The sequence below is a fragment of the Heteronotia binoei genome, chromosome 4 (assembly GCF_032191835.1).
Source record: "Heteronotia binoei isolate CCM8104 ecotype False Entrance Well chromosome 4, APGP_CSIRO_Hbin_v1, whole genome shotgun sequence".
Taxonomy (NCBI): Eukaryota; Metazoa; Chordata; class Lepidosauria; order Squamata; family Gekkonidae; genus Heteronotia; species Heteronotia binoei.
In genome coordinates this window covers 54,586,108-54,603,549 of record NC_083226.1, presented here as the reverse complement: position 1 = coordinate 54,603,549, position 17,442 = coordinate 54,586,108, and the positions used below count along the sequence as shown (strand labels likewise).

The 17,442-nt window shown below is 48.0% G+C and overlaps 1 pseudogene; it reads right to left on the bottom strand.

Annotated features, from left to right (window-relative positions):
- Positions 1 to 2,578: 2,578 nt before the first annotated feature.
- On the bottom strand, positions 2,579 to 14,926 carry LOC132570107 (cytoskeleton-associated protein 2-like; annotated as a pseudogene).
- Between the last annotated feature and the right edge of the window lie 2,516 nt (positions 14,927 to 17,442).

Here is a 17,442-nt window from a genome sequence, read left to right as displayed (position 1 = left end):
AGCGCTTTTATTACTTCATCTCTTGGAGTGTAATCTCACCCCCCAGTAAGGCTTTCGCTTCCTCCTCTGTGATTAGCTTAGGTGCGTCCCACACCTCCATTATATTCTTTTTCATATATAACTTTTTATACAAATCCTCAAATGCCTTAGTGATTTCCTTAGAGTTTTGAGTTGTATTATTATTAATTTTTATACTTCTAATTGATTGTTTTGCCTTTTTAACTTTCAAATAACTAGCTAACCTTTTTGCTGTATTAATACTATTCCTCTGGAAGTCGTTCCTAACCATTATTTCCTTTTTCTACATTGTTGCCATATCTAAGGCCTCCAACTGTTTTTGAATCTCTTTAATACTAATCTCTAAGCTAGGATTACACTTTCCCATTATTTCTTTTTGTAACTCCTCCAATTCATTAAGTTTCGTTTGCCTTTTTTTATACCATTCTCTTTTTATGTCTTTTTCTTTCCTAACCAAATGGCCCCTTATTACCGCTTTAGCAGCATCCCATAATATATTAGTTGACACAGTTCCTCTATTTTCCCTAAAATATAATTTTAACTGTGTCATTAAGTATTCCCTATCCTCTTCTTTTGCCATTACCAGGTTGTTATATCTCCAAGGTCTGTTTGTCGAGGGAAGTTTTAGTTGTAGTTCTATACTTATAGGGGTATGGTCAAAATCAAAATTGGATGGGTCTTAATCTCTTTAACCGCCATATTATTATTTTTTTCCAAAATTATATAATCTAAGCAGGATGCTGTTTTATGTCTACTAGAAATGTGTGTCGGGCTGGGTCTCGTGTCGGTAAACTCATGAGTGTCCTTCAAGCCCCAATCTCTTAGCTTAATACTATTGTTCTTGGTTATGTCCATATTTAAATCACCCACTACAATTAGTTCGCCCTCTGAAAACTGTTGTATTATCTTAAAAACCAAGTTTAAGAATTTCCTTTGTCTTTTATTTGGTGCATAAACATTTACTATAGTGATTTTTATGGCTTCCAGCTTAAACTTAACTAACAGATATCTACCTTCCTTATCTACTAATTTTTCAATGTCCTCCACTTTAGTATCCCTACGAATCACTGTAGCTACCCCTCTGGCTTTGGAAGACCCTCTTGCTTCTGCTAAAACCTGCCATCTCAAGTCTTTTATCAATGGTTTTCTATCATTTATTTTTTTTGTGAGTCTCCTGGAGGCACAACAGATCACTTCTTTGTTCTTTAGCCATTTTAATTACTCTAAATCTCTTAAGATTTGATGTTAGGCCATTCACATTCAGTTAAAGCACTCTTAAAGACCTATACATTCTCTTTATTTGTAACAAACTTGGGCCCTACTGGCTGAGGGTATTTTACTTTAATTCTTACTAAAAACCCACCCCCCATTCCCTTCCCCTGTGGCATAGACAACTTTCTGGATGAGGCAATCATCCTGTCTTCCATCTTCCAGGGAGTACGCACCCCGACCCTCCCCTTCTAGCTTCTACCTAAAGTTAGTTCAAATTGTTTTATACTTCCCTTTAGTAGTCCGTCCTTGGCCTTTTCTCTTGTCTACTTGAGCTTCCTTCCCCCAGGTCCACATCGACATCCACTGTTTCTTCTTCTTCTTCCTCTCTTGGATCTCTCAGGTCGTCTGTGGCGATGCCCAGGTGAGTAAGGAGATCTGTTGCTTCCTTAGGGTTGCGAGCCACCAGCCTTTTTTCCTCTATAAAAATAATTATTGAGGAAGGGTACCCCCAAGAGAATTTGATCTTATTGTCATATAATTTTTGCCCAAAGGGTCTCATTAGCCTCCTCTTTCTGATGCTTTCCTGACAAAAGTCTTCCCTCACCCAGACTTTCCTTCCTCTAAAAGAGAGATCTTTCTTTTTTTTTTCAAAGTCTTGAAAACTGTCTGCTGAGTCTTTTCCCTTGAAAATTTGATTATAACTTCCCTTGGGGCACCTCCATCTTGTCTCCTTTGCAGTCTATGAGCCCTCTCAATGTCCTGAGATTGCAGAGTAACTCCTTGCTCACCCATCCAGTCTATAAGAGTTCCTTCCAGCAGTTTATTATTTATTTCCTCTGAAATTCCACCCAGAATAAAATTTGCTCTTCTGTTACGGTCAGAGAGTTCTGTAAGCTACGTATTCAGCTGGGCTATCTTCTGCTTGTTAGATAAAGCTAGCTCGTTAGCCGAGATAGCAATGCTCCATGTGTCTTTGAGTTCAGCTGCAAGTTCTGAAACTGCCTCTCTCACTGACTTAATTTCGGATCTTATCTGGTCCTGGGATGACATTATTAAAGCCTGGAAAGCAGACACCTGCTCTGATAACTCCTTAATGGTTTTAGCCATAGTTTCTCACTCTTCTGGAGCTACACGCAACCACTGAGTAATTAGCCTGGGCGTTGCCTCCTTAATTTGATAATAAGAGTTGTTATCTTACCCTCTGGGACCCCAGAAAGGAATTCTTACGTTCTTAGACCTTCGTAAGTAAGCTCCTTCTTCAATTAGTCTTGCCAAAGGGCTATTTACATTCTTTTGAGCTATTTAAAATTCCAATCTGAAGAGGAGGACGAGCAAACAGCCGGCTTCCTCAGCGCATGTGTACCATCCCCCCGTTTTGCTCTTTGTGTAATGCATTATTTGATCTATAGACAAAGGCGGTAACTTCTTCTCCCAGTTCTCTAAGCTGTTCTAGTGAAGAAACACATGGACCGTGATCTTTCAGTATATCTGGTAACTTGCACACCTTCCCTTGTCACACGCCACTGCAGACGGCTGCTGCGGTGCTGCCAAAATCACCACTGCTGCGCATCCCGCCAATAGGGAGAGCACAAAAACATGTATCTCCCACCCAAGAGCCAACAGACAACTGCATAGATTGGGGCAGGGGTGTCTCACTGGGTTAGAAATTTCAGATCTTTTTGTCGTTAGCAGCTGGGGCAAACTTTGCCTCCCTGGAAGGGAAGGGAGGATTTGCAGCATGTTTGGGCGCACGTTTGAGGGGGAGGGGCTTGGCCATTGTAACGGCCGGACCTCCGCTCCCTGCTTCAGTTCCCAGATGAGGATCGGTTTGGGCGGGAGCGTTTTCTTATGCTCTGGGATGGTGCGGGGGTTCCCTGACTGCTGTTGAGCTCCCCCCCTTGTCAGTTTCGGTGCAGGTGTTGCTTATCAGCGATCTGGTCGCTGATAAGCAGGAAAGGAGCAGTGTGCTCGAGCTGGTTTGCTTCTGGCTGGGCATTGAGCTTCATGGGAGGGAAAGGAGCTCCATTGACAGCCAGTTTATCGGTTTATTATCACCCCCACACACACACTTTTTCACCATAATTGGGTGGCAAGGGTGTTTCTGTGGGTCACATACAGCCGATTGCTGTTGGGTTTAAAATTGTTTTTCCTTTTGTTGTGGTTTGTTCTTTCTCTTCTTTTGAAGGGCAAAGGGTTTTTTTTTTGTTTGGATCCCCTGGTTGGGTTGGGGTGGTGGTGTTTTAGCAGAGACAGCCATATTTTGCTTCCCCTTCTTGTTGTGTGGGGCGGTGGCCATATTTGGTTCCCTTTTTTCTCTGAGAGAAGGCGGCCATTTTAGGAGGATTTTGAGGGGAGGCCATTTTGTGGGTCTGCCCTAGCTTGGGACAGCTTCGCATAGGCAGGCATTTTTACAGCTTCCAGGGGCTATTTAGTAGTGAGGGGAGGCTTTGGGGGCACCTTCATAGGGTGCCACTTGGGTATATTTTGTGGGTTCTTATTGGCCCTGAGCATTGCAAAGATAGAAAGGGGTCTGGGAAATCCAAGGGGAAGCAGCCTGCACCAAAGGCCCCTAAGGCTCCGCCAAAGAGGCCACCACCGCCTTTATCTTCTTCTGTTGATGAGGGCGAGGATGGAGTTAATGCAGCTATTATGCAAAGGCTGTTGGCGCTGGAGGAAGCGTCTGGTATTCCTCCTTCAGAGAGGGTAGGATTGGAAAAGGCTTCTAAAAGGGTGTTCCAGGTGAATATGTTAACCAGGTTATCTATTCTCGAGGGCAGGTCTAGTGCATTCATTGCTGGCAGTGCCATGGGTCTCGGCAGTCCAGATCAGGATTCAGTGCCATCATCAGGAGGTGCTGGACCTGGGTCGACTCTGGTGCCTATTGGATCTGTAGGTAATGATGGGGACATTTCACAGGTATATGCTGGGCTGGTTTGGCCTTGGGGTCCATGGGATCATGCCACGCCTGCCATGCCTGGCATTTCTGCTGCGAGTTCTGGGTTTTCTCCCCCAACAGGTATGGGCTCACTGCCAAATTGGTCTTGGTTGACTGGACAGTGTGGCCCTTGTGGAGTTTGGCCGGGTTTTGCAGGCTCTTTTATGGGGGGTTGGGGCTTCCCTTCTCCTTATGGGGCAGACCCTTTTACCGCCTTACCTTTTGGCGATGTAGCATTATCTTTAGGTGATCATTTGTTGCCTGCAACAAAAGATAAGATCCTAACGGGTGAGTATGTCGATATCTTCTCCCTCCTGTTCCGGGAGTTGGAGAAGAAGGATAAGGAGGACTTGGATGACAAGGAAAAAGAAAAATTGAAGAAGTGCAAAGTGGACCGGACTTGGGCCAATTGGCTGCCTGGGTTTTTTATCTATGCTGGAGTGATTGCACATGCCCAGGCTTGGAGGGAGGCTGCGCTTATCCAATATATGGATATAATTTATAAGGGGTACACAATGTTTAGTGGGCCTGCCTGGATTCAATATGATGAGGAATTCAGGATGAGGGCTGCATTGTACCCTTCCCTTCAGTGGAATCGCATTCGCCAGCAGCTGTGGCTACAAGTCATGTCTCCTGCGCAGCCAAATTTGGGTGACCGCTCTGATAGCGGTCATTTGGTGGCCAGGTCAGCAGCAACTTCTTCAGCTTTGGCAGCCTCTTCCCGCAGTTCAGCGGGGCAGGTGGTTCAACCCCGCCTGCTTTGTTGGGGGTTTGGTTCCCAAGGAGTGTGTAGTAGAAAAGCTTGTCAGTTCAAGCATGAATGCCCCATGTGTGGCAGCTCTCACTCCTTCAGTAACTGCCCAAAAGCCCGGCTGCATAGGAACCAAAAGAAACCAGGAGAGGGCAGAGGTAATTACCAGGCTGGAAAAGGGCCCAGTCCGATAAGGGTGGGACCTCTTGAACACTGGCTATCCAGGTATCTGAGAAGGGTTGATAGTGTTTACCTGCTGAAAGGTTTCAAGTTAGGATTTAGGATTCCTTTTCAGGGGCCTCGGATCGCATTTCAGACTGGGAATCAGCATTCTGTTAAAGGTTTAGAGCAGGTGGTCAAAAAGTTGGCTGAAGGCAGGATTTTGGGCCCATTTTCTAATTCCCCTGTGCCTAACCTTAGGGTTTCCCCCTTGGGCATGGTGCCTAAAAAGGTGCCTAGTGAATTTCATTTGATTCACCACCTGTCCTTCCCCAAAGGGAAGTCTGTTAATGATGGGATTCCTGAGCATTTATGTTCAGTCAGGTATACCAGCTTTGATCAGGCCGTTGGCGTGGTGCGATGATGCGGTAAGGGGATAGAGTTGGCCAAATGCGATATTAAATCTGCGTTTTGCCTTTTACCTGTACATCCTGCTGATTTTGAGCTGTTGGGATTTTCCTTTTAGGGTCAATTTTACATGGCAATTTTACATTGCCAATGGGCTGCTCTGTCTTGTGTGCAGCTTTTGAGTGTTTCAGCACATTCTTAGAGTGGGCTGTTCGCGGAAAAGTTGGTTTGCAGGATGTTGTTCATTATTTGGATGACTACCTTTTTGTGGATCCTGCAGGGACTGGTCGTTGTGCTCAGCTGTTGTCTGGCTTTATTGAGCTGGCTGCAGAACTGGGAGTTCTAGGAAAAACTCAGGAAAAAATGGAGGGTCTGGCCCAAAAGCTTATCTTTTTAGGGACTGAGCTGGATACCCTGGCGCAATTGTTCAGAATACTTATCCAAAAAGTGGCAGATTTGAGGAGTAGGATTAATGCCTTTCTTCTTAAACAAAAGGTCACATTGTTTGAGCTCCAGCAGCTGGTTGGGCATCTTAAATTTGCTTGCAAAGTGGTTGCTATGGGATGAGATTTTCTTTGTAGGCTATGTGAAGCTATGGCAGGACTATGCTTGCCTCAGCACAGAACACGAGTTACCAGCAGCATGAGGGAAGATTTGAGGGTTTGGCAAGAATTTCTGGAGTCCTTTAATGGGATCTCCTTTTGGAGAGATAATATGAGGCTTGAGGCAGAGCTTCAGGTCATGTCTGATGCTGCTGGGTCTTTAGGTTTTGGGGTTTATTTCTGTGGACGTTGGTGCATGGATACTTGGCCAGACTCTTGGGTTCAGGCAGGTGTGAACCGAGATCTTACATTTCTTGAGTTCTTTTCCATTCTTGTTGAAGTTTGGCTGTGGGAGAATTATATGGCCAATCACACAATTCATTTTTGGTGTGATAACATGGCGGTGGTCCACGTCATTAATTCCCTTTCATCCAAATCTCGATTTATTAGATTGGTGAGGACCTTCATTCTCCGTTGTCTGCGGCTTAACATATTGTTTTTAGCCAAGCATGTTCCTGGGGTGAATAACGGGGTGGCTGACGCTTTCTCTCATAAACAGATGGAGAGGTTTCATCAGCTGGCCCCAGAAGCCAATTGCGAGCCGGCGCCAATGCCCCAAGAACTATGGCTGATTGGAGAGCCGAGGCCTGCAGAGTGATAGGCCTCGCTATCGCTCCTAGCACCAGGAATTCTTACGAACGTGCTGTGTGGCAGTTTGAGGACTTTAGGGCTGAGGTAGGGTATCACATTGTTTGGCCCCTCCTGGTGGAGCAGTTGCTTCACTATTGTGTTTCTCTAAGAGGTAAGGGACTGGCCGTGCGATCCATTAGGGGGTGCCTGTCTGCTTTGGCTTTTGCTAGCAAGGCGCTGGGATATAAGGAGAAAACAGCTGACTTTCATCTTCGAAAGATGCTGGAGGGGTAGGCCAGAGAGGCTGGGCCCAGGCCTGACACACGGAAAGCTATTTCCCCTCTGATTCTTAGGGGCCTGAAAAGGGTTTGGGGCACAGTGTGTGCATCTTATTTCGAATCCACACTGTTTCATGCGGAGTCCTTGGTTGCCTTTTTGGGGGCCCTTAGAGTCAGTGAGCTAGTGGCAGGTTCCAGAAATGATGCTTCTGGTAAGGCTTTGCTGCTACAGGACCTGAGGTTAGTGGGGGGTAAGGCGGTCATTTCCGTTCAACGCTCTAAGATGGACCAGTGTCAAAAAGGTACCATGCTGGAGCTGGCACCTGCTCTGAGCTTGAGTTGTGCCCAGTTTCTGCTTTGGCTGCTTATTTAGCAGTTCTGGGGCCCAAGGAGGGGTTTTTGTTTTGTCACCATAATGGTAGCCCACTGATAAAGCATCAGTTTTGGGCCGTGACATCACGGGCTTTAGGTAAGCTAGGGTTGTCCGGGTTGCAGTTTGGTACCCACTCCTTTAGAATTGCGGCAGCCTCTACAGCTGCTGCTTTGGGATATTCTTCCTCCTCCATTCAGCGCTTGGGCTGTTGGCGCTCATCGGCCTACAAATCTTATGTTCGACTGTTGCTCAGTTCCTAGCTTCGTTTGTTGGGTTGAAATGTTACTTTTGTTTCTTGTTTGACTGTTTTTTTTCTTTTTGGATGCTGCTGTTCCTGGCCAAAGGAGCCGAGTTCTCATCTGTGGCCACAGCTATGTGTTTTGGGCCACACATCAGGCTCGGAGAACTTCGGTCGGCAGTCAGCTGGGATTCAGCCAATATGTTTCTGTCGAGTGGCAGGGGCACCGGGGTCTTCAGTGACCTGTCTTGCTGTCTTTGCTATTCCATGGGAAGGTGGGCCCTCCTCCTCAGGTACTAATCATTCATCTTGGAAGGAATGATCTTGGGCTAATAAAAGGCAAGGCGTTAGTATTGCAGACCCGTGAGGATTTTTGGCTTATTAGGGAGAGATAGCCTGGGACCACCTTAATTTGGTGGTTAGCCATGATTCCCCACCTTGCATGGCGTAGTGCATATTGATTCCTACGCCTTGCGTGGCGTAGTGCAGGTATTGAGAGGGCTCGCTACAGACATTCCATGAGAGTTTTATTGACCGTATCACTAAATCATTCTTGTTCATCTTCCTCTGCTGTAGCAGCCCAGAAGAATTCAGTTGTTTTTTTTATTATTTGTTCTGTTTCTGTTGCACACTGAGCAACCGTTGGTAAGGAAGCAGGTGGCTTCTTCAATACTTTCCTTTTAGATGCTTACCATTCAGCCAGTTGAGATCTTCTCATTTTTGCAGACCGAAGCAGAGCACTTTTCCTGTTGCCAACTGTTTTTGAAGCCAACACATGCTTAGTATCATTACTTTCAGAAGCAGAGCCTGCCAAAGCTCCTATCAGTGGAACTGCTTTCTTTGGTCTTTGTTCAGAGTTAGCGGCATTACATGGTACTGTTTTTAAAACTGGTGTCCAATTCTTTGGGCTTTTTTTGGATAGACACTTTATTCACCACTGAAGTCCTGATTGATGGTTTCTCATGCTTCCAGATGGCTTTGGGCTGGGCAACCAATACCTTAACAAGAGACTTGGTTTGAAGTGATGCAATATGTATGGGTTTAGAAGCATTCCTTGTGTTAGTAATCCTGTCCTTTCCAGACTCAGTCTTTGCCAATGGCTTAGCAGGAGCAGTCAAAGAATTCTTTGCCCCCCCCCAATCGGAATGAAGAGACAGACACAAGTGTTGGGTGTAAAAACCGGGCCACTTTATTAAATAACTTATAACCATTAACTGGCAGGGATGGGACCTGAACGGGACAAGCCCTGGGGTCACCCTCTGACCCCGCCTTGTCCAAAGGGCGAGCCACCCTGCCCCCAACACAAGCCTGTTGTATTCGGGTTGTAGCTGAGCGGCCAGGCCCCCAGCCATTCTTCACCTGGGCTAGCATCAATCCCCCATGGAAAGATCTGCCCAGGTGAGGCTCCCCATGATCTGCATTCCCCGCACTGAGCCGTGTAGCCCATCTGCGGTTCATACAGACCACTGCACCAACAGTGCTAGGCCATAGGTGCTCCCCTGAAAACCCTGTGGCCAAACATCTTCCAGCCACCACCAATGCCAAGCCTCTGCTTAGGCATTAGCGCCCCAATGGACGGCCCAGAGCCGTCCGCAAAACCTGCCACATCTCTTCTAAAAAGGCCCGGTTGCCCAACTCAGAAAGATGAACTCCATCTGGCCGATACAGGTCCGCATTCCCAACCTGTATGGCCGGATGAGGGAAAAAAATCCCCAATCCATCCTCCATGGCTTTCTGAAGGGCCCTATTGGCCTTGCGCCTAGCGCGCTCAATCCCCCCAGGTGAAAGGGCACACCTCCAAACCCTGCGTGGCAGTATTGCTGACCACACCAGGATCTCTCCCGGCCATCTCCGCTTAATTTCCCGGAGATCGGCCAGTGCCTGCTGTGAGAGAGCCTTCCCTTGCAGCAACCCCAAGTCGTTCCCCTCCAAGTGAACGACCAAAATGTGTGGAGGAGGTGCCACCCTTTCCCTAAACAACAAGGGCATAATCCCAGGCCAATGCAGGCCCCAATGACCCAGCCACTCTACAACTGCCCACGCGCTGAGGCCCAGCTGGGTGCCCACTGGAGACCACCTGGCATGATGGGCAGCCCAGAACACCATGCTGTGCCCGCAGATGAGAATATGACGCCTCTCACCACGAGCCCCAGCACCTGAAAAAACAGAAAACTGTCAGCAACAGATAATTACAGAAGGCAACAAACCGACGCCCAACCACCGACCCCTTAGGTGACCAACGGGCACACATAGGATTTATAAGCCGCCGACCGCCACCGGCCAATGTGCCGGATAGCGGAGGGCGTGTAACCCATCGTAGCAGCTGTGGAGGCCGCTCCAATTCGGAATGAGTGCGTCCCAAACTTGACGCCCTTCAAACCCAGCCCAGCCAGGGCCCTGCTTGTTACGGCCCAAAACTGATATTTGGTGAGGGGGGATCCCTCATCATGCCTAAAGAAGGGGCCCCCCTCTTCGCCCCTAAGCTGAGCATAATGCTTGACTGCCTTAACCGGACACAGTTTCGGCAAGGCACATTGTCCAATCGTGATGATGGATCCCCTCTGCCATTGATCAGTCTTGGACCGCTGAATTGTCAAAAAAATCTGACTCTGTTCAATTTTGACGTCCCCGGCCTGGAGCGCCCTCCCAGAAGTATCAGCTTTAGACTGTACTACCAGCTCGCTAATACGCAAAGCGCCGAAAAAGGCCATCAACGAGGCCGCGTGAAACAGTGCAGCCTCGAAAGGGGAAGAACATACACCTGGCCAACTCCCAAACAACCCCTTAAGAACAGAAGGAGATATGGGTTGCCTGGCATCCACCGTGGACCACGCTCCTTAGCCCAACCCTCTAACATCTTCCTGACCCTAAAATCACCCGTATTCTCAGCAAACCCATGGGCTTTACTAACAAAGGCCAATGCTGCCAGCTGGCCCCTGATAGTCTTCAGCCCCAAGCCTCTCCCTTTCTGGTACACGCTGAATTGCATGATGTGAGCCGTCGGAATCAGCCAACAATCCTGCAGTGCAGCGGCACTCCTAAACTCCCGGAATTGAAAAACTGCTCTATCATATGCCCTTCTGGTATTAGGAGCTAAAGCCAGCTGAATGGCCCTACCGGTTTCTGCTTCCCAAGTTGCCAGAGGTCCAAGGGCATCTGCGCCAGCCGCGGGTCCGCTTCTCGGGCCAGTTGCCAAAAACGCTCCATCTGTTGGTGAGATAGAGCGTCCGCCACCCCGTTGCAGACTCCGGGTACGTGCCTTGCCAGGAATAAAATATTCAATCGAAGGCAACGAAGTGTGAATGACCTGACCAGGTTCATTACCAACACTGACTTAGAGGACAAGGAGTTCATAACATGTACTACAGCCATGTTATCGCACCAAAAGAGCACCGAATGGTTGGCGAGCTGCTCACCCCAGAGCCAAACGGCAACCAAAATAGGGAAAAATTCTAAAAATGTCAGATCCCTACAGAGCCCGCTGTCCAACCATTCCGCGGGCCATTGCTCATCACACCAGTGCCCCCTAAAGTATACCCCGAACCCACTAGCTCTAGATGCATCCAAAGAGATCTGCAGCTCGGCTTCGATCTTCAGATCCTCCCTCCAAAAGGAAACACCGTTAAAAGATTCCAAAAACCCCTCCCAGACCTCCAGGTCCGCCCGCATTCCAGCAGTCACTCGGACCCGATGATGAGGGAGCCGCAACTGACTCACAGCATCACAAAGACGCCTCAAGAATGCCCTGCCTGGCTCTACCACTTTGTATGCAAAGTTAAGGTGACCCACCACCTGCTGTAACTCCAACAGCGAAACCTTCCGCAGCCCCCTCAGGGTGGCTAACCAGACCTTAATATCAGCAACCTTATTCTCCGGCAGCCGGGAAGCCTGCTGATGGCTGTTGAGCTCGATGCCTAAAAATGTAAGCACCATACTGGGCCCCTCGGTCTTCTCGTGTGCCAAAGGTACCCCGAGTTCGAGGGCTAATTCTTGGAAGGAGTGTAACAACCTGGCGCATTGTCTGGAGCCCGCTGGACCAACGAAAAGGAAATCATCCAGATAATGTGCAGTATCGCTAAGCCCCGTCCTGTCCCTCAACGCCCATTCCACAAAGGAGCTAAAGCGCTCGAATGCGGCGCAAGATACCGAACAACCCATCGGTACAGCGCGATCCATATAAAATTTCCCTTCAAAAGAAAAACCCAGGAGCTCAAAATCCTTGGGGTGGACAGGCAAGAGGCGAAATGCCGACTTGATGTCGCATTTAGCCATCTTGGCCCCAATCCCACAGTCTCGCACTACTTTGACCACCTGGTCAAAGGAAGTGTACCGCACTGAACATAATTCCTCAGGGATGGTGTTGTTCACTGACGCCCCCCTGGGGTAAGACAGGTGGTGAATAAGGCGATATTCCCCAGGCGCCTTCTTAGGCACCACGCCCAAAGGAGATACCCTCAACGTGCCCTCCTGGCACTCCTTAGCTATCTTGGCTCGAACTACGTGCTTGAGACCCACCACCGAACGGAGGTTAGGAGCTAAAAGGGGGGCCCTTGTCCCCTGGTAAGGGATCCGAAACCCAAAAGTAAACCCATCCCGCAAATACTGGCCATCCGCCTTGTGTGGGCACGTTCTCAATAACCTATTGAGTACCTTCAGACTAATGGGGCTGGGCCCCTTTACCAGGGGGCTGCTGTCCACCACCGCCTCCGCCCCCGGGGTGCTTACCCCCGGCCCTAGGCTTTGACCTGCTACAGGCGGAGAGGGCGTGAGCCCCACTACAAAGTGGGCACTTGTGTTTAAACTTACAGGGTTTCCTGGGGCACACTCCCTTAGATGCGAACTCCCAGCATAACAGCCGGGTTTGAACCGGCTGGCCCGCAGTAACATGGGCCCCTGCAGTAAACTGTTGTTGTTGCTGTTTCTGGACCAAATGCCCGCTATCGGACCCGTCCCCCACGTTTGGCTTTGCCGGGGACATCAACTGCAGCCACAGCTGCTGGTTGATCTGGTCCCATGGCAGCCCCGGGTTAAAGGCGGCCCTCATGTGGAAGGCCTCGTCGTATTGCAGCCATGCTGCACCGACGAAATCCGTATATGCCCGGTAAACATTGTCTATGTACTGGAACAGCGCAGCCGCGCGGGCCGGCTGCGCCCTGGCAATGACACCCGCATAAATCAAAAAGCCAGGCAACCAGTTTGCCCACGTCCTATCCACCTTCCTACATTTTAATTTTTCTTTTTCCTTCTCATCGAGCTCGTCCTTGCTCTTCTTTTTGAGCTCCCTGAAAAGGAGGCTGAACACGTCAACATACTCCCCACGTAGGATTTTTTCCCGTGTGACAGTCGTTAAATGATCCCCCAGAGGCAATGAGGTGTCGCCATAAGGGAGCATGTGAAAAGGTATACTGGCATAAGGGTTTGGTGGGTAGTACCACCTGCCACCCTGGACACCAGGCCACACACCCTGCCCGTGAGCATATTGTTGCCCGCCCCAGGGAAAAACGCCAGGGGTGGGTGGGGCAGCGGGGACTGCAGGTGTCGCCACCGGGCCCACCTGCTGGCCAACGGGTGGGAAACCTGAACTACCTAGGGGGGCTGCTCCCTGAAGACCCCAAGCCCATGGCAGCCCGGAGCCCCACTGCTCGGACATCCCGCTCTGCCTGATGCCCCAAGCCGCTCCTCCCGTTTCTGGCGGGGGGGGGCATTTGTATAGGGCCCCATGGCCACCCCTGCACCGGCTGAAGAGGGAGCTTACCACCATTGCCCAAGAACACCCCAGCCCTGCCCGGGGTCTGCCGCATGCCGCCTCCAGTCGCGCCACTGCTCATCAGCTCTCCCGACGGACCCTCATCTGGGTCATCCTCCTGGTCCAGTTCCAGCCGTGGTTCGGGCTCAGATGCGCCGCCCTGTAAGGCAGATAAGCGGGACAGCACCTCCGACTCAAAAGTCAGCCCTTCCCAGATGGGAGCGCCCATGGCCACCCTTTCTTGTTCCAGGGCCTCCAACTGCCCCATGATGGCATTTCGAACCCGCTCCCCTTGCCCCAACTCTTCAGTAGGACTTGGTTGCTGACCACACCCCCGGGATGGGTGGGCAGGCAGGCTGTTTGCCCTTGGACCTGCCCTGCCCCTTCTTAGGTGCCATAAAGACGCCTCCAACGGCAGCTAGGCCCGAACAGTGACTGTGGTTAACCCTCCCAAAAGGTGTAAAAATCCCCTGCTCAAACTCACAGCTCCAATGACACAATAGGTGGAGGGGTGCCTAGAATGGTAGTGCAACCCTTAACCACATGACCAATCCAAGGATAAGAAGGCCAAGCCAGGCCCAGAGCAGCTTCCCCCAAATGCCCGCTAGTCCACTGGAACTGGACCGGGGGGGGGTCACAGGAAAGGTGGCTGAGAAGACTAAAAGCCCCGCACCGCACTCCACACTTCACCACTACAGTATTGTGAGGGGAGCTCGGACTACCCGGTCTGAATAAGGGGTGGTGGAGAGGTGACGTCCACCCAAGGCACCCCTAAGACCCCTTGCCGTTGCACAATCAGACTATATGCACCCTAAAATGGCCACCGCGCACGCTTTCAAACTCCCTTGCCTCCCAGAGAAGTAACCGCTCTAAAATGGCCGCCGCAAGCGCCAATGGCCGACTACCACCCAGCCGCACACTTCACCAGGCTCAGCAAAGAATGGACGCTCTGCACAATGCTCGCGCGACACAGCCGCCGCTCGCACCTCAGCCGCCACCAGCATCGCACAGCCGCTGCTCGCGCCTCGAACTTCCACCAACCAACACAGTCCCCCGATGCTCCGAGGCCTCGTCCTTTGCGCAGCGATGCCCGCACGTGGCTCTCTATCCAGAGAGCCAAAAGAACTGCGACGTTCTGGGTGGGGGTGGGGCTTATATAGCCCTGATGCCACGCCCAGACCCAGATATGCTGGACCTAGTGCTCTGTTGCTCCCTCCTTCCGAGGGGGCAAAGACGGCCCCCAGCCTGAACACCGGTGAGCTGGCTTGGCTGGGAACGGGCCGGACCTTCTCTCCTCATCCTCTTGTGGTTTTCTGAAAGAGTTTATCTTAGATTAAACTATCTTGCCATGATAGGAACCAAGCACACGCTTCTCTGGAAGGTGCACACTAGAATTTTGCTGCTTTTGTTTTGTGTTTTTCTTGAGTAAGGAGGTCTGACTGAACAACATGAACAGGTTTTTCATTTTGGCAAGCTCAACTTTGGAAACAGCATCAGTTTTAACAGTGTCACAGCTACAGTTTATACTTCTAGTAGTTTGCTTCAAGGATGATGGAGATGCTGAACTTTTTCCCAGAGCACGACCCACTTGGTTCCAGGCAGCACTATTCGCATTTTCTTTGTTTATCACTGACATTGTTTCCAACTGACATTCCTGGGAATGATTGTGGACAGGCAGCCGGCCTGAAGGAGTCTGCTCACTCCCCAGCCTGAGTTACAGCAAGAACCAGGTTGCCAAGGCTGCCCTTCACCCGAATGCCTATGCCACATCTGTTAATTTAACTTTTGAATTTGAATTAACTTATTGAATGACTGCATATTGAAGGGACTTAAAACAACCTATAACAGACAGTGCAAAGAGAGTGTACAATGTAAAATTCAGATATAAAATACAGATTTATTTATTTTTTAAAGGAACAATTAAAAAAAAAAAAAAACAGTTCCACAAACAAAGGAAGTTGTTTTGGAACCAGAGTTCATGCACTAGGAATAGGGAGAATTTTGGAAGCACTTATTTATGAATGCCCTGATATAATGTCTGTTTGACTCTTTACTGTCATTGTGATCTTAAAACATACCTGTAGTCCTTCCTTGTGTCTCTGACACGCTGCACTTATGCTTTGTACTTTTTTGTTTTAACATGGCAAAGATGGATTCATTCTTGACATTGATCAAACCATAGAAAATATTCCAAGAAGCAGGCAGTCAGGAGTAAAAGCAACAGATGGTCAGGCAGTATAGCAGCAATACCTTAATATGTCTTTTTTCACCATATGTGTTAGCTCCTAATTTGATTGATCTTGAAAATGCAGTCAATCAGGGTTGCTTACATGACTGATTAAATCTGACCTACACCAGTCATTTGAATTAAAAACCACAAGCCATAACCCAGCCAATTCATGAAGATATGGATCTGCACATGTTCTTTTTACAATTTTCAGTTGTAACATGAGCTTTTACCACCTTCTGTTGCTTTGCTTGGCAGCAATCTTTTCACCAATGTTTGTTGTGATCCCACACTCACAGAAGTCTGATCATAGTGTACTTCTCATACAGTGAAACTTCTAAGGTGGGCACAATCAGGTTTGAAAACCACTGCACTCTCCATTGCCTTCTCATTGGCAATGCTGAAGGAAATAGCAAAAGACTTCTACTTATATATCAACTTTTTGTGCAAGATGGATTCTTTTACAGAGAAACTTATGAGATTCTTTCCTAGATACATGTGGTTGAAATGGATAGATGATGTCTCTGTTTCTCTGTCAATTTCTACTAGAAACACATTTCACCAAGTCTGATTAGTTGATACAGCAAGGGCTGATGCCAGTGGACCAAGTCTACAGATATGAAAAGATCAGCATTATTGTCATTGTCATACAGTACAGATTATTGTAACAACATTCCAGCTACATTCTTTTTTTCTGTAGCTCTTTCAGATTTTACTACCTGACCTGACATTTACAATACACTTAATAAAGAGTTTGCTACTTAGAAGTGAATATTATATTAGTATATTATTTTACCAGCTGAGAATGTATATTATTTGATGAGGTGTTCTTGTGTGTGTGTCTCTCTCTGTACATTTTAATATACTGTACTTGTTACTCTTTCAAAATAGTATGAGTTGAATACAGACAGGAATACATATATGACTCTTTTCATTTTATTACTTCTCCTGTTTTTAAGCCATTTTTGAAAGAACACTTTTTTTGCCAAGCCTTTCTGGTGCAATACCAGCATATGGGAGTCCAAACCCATATTCTACCCCCCCCCCTCTAAATACCTACTTATTATGTAGTCCTGTTTAGCAATTGATGGCCAGTTACCTGATTGCAGTTGTGGTGATGCATGTTATTTTCCCACTCTATTGGTAGAAGAAATAATTGCCTCGAGACTCGACAAGTTGTCGCTTCCACTTACTCAAGGCCAGTCTGATGTGGCATACAAAATTGCACACCATGTTGTTGCAGCCAGATGGATAATAGGTGTCACCACAGTAATTGCCAATAAAAATTTGGTGTTTGATGCTTAAATCAATTATCTACCAAAGATGCTGTATGCCAGGCTCTCTGCAGGAAGAATCTATTAAATCGTCCTGGCCTACTAGTCAATCTAGATAAATAAAGAATGATGAACCTTTATCCAAGGATATTAGGGAAGTAACATATGTGCTGGTGAGTGTCAATCAATATAATGACTTCCAAAACAGTGAAAATGTAAAAATGTCAACTGTGTTTGAAATTAAGTATGAATGATGAAGGTACAAAGTATCTCTTATATATTTGGAAACATGTGCCTAGTGCTAACATTAATCTATCAAGAAGTTGACCCCATATGGATCAGGAAAACAAGCCCCTTTTGTTTAGAAAAATATATGCAAACGGGGAGTGGGGAATAATGATACAGTAAAATCAAAATCCTTAATATATTATTTAGGGCTTTTAAGACCTAAATGGGAATGAATCAGAAAAAGTAGCCAGCCTGAAAATCTACAATGGGTTAAGTATAAAAGAGGTCATGGAGGAACAGTTAATAGCGATGGAGATGAAACCAGAACTAAGAAAGGATTCATATATTTAGAGACACAGTGTGCTTCTTAAAGGAATTTCTTTGGAAGAAATAGCAAAGTGGGACAGCATGAAATCAACACTG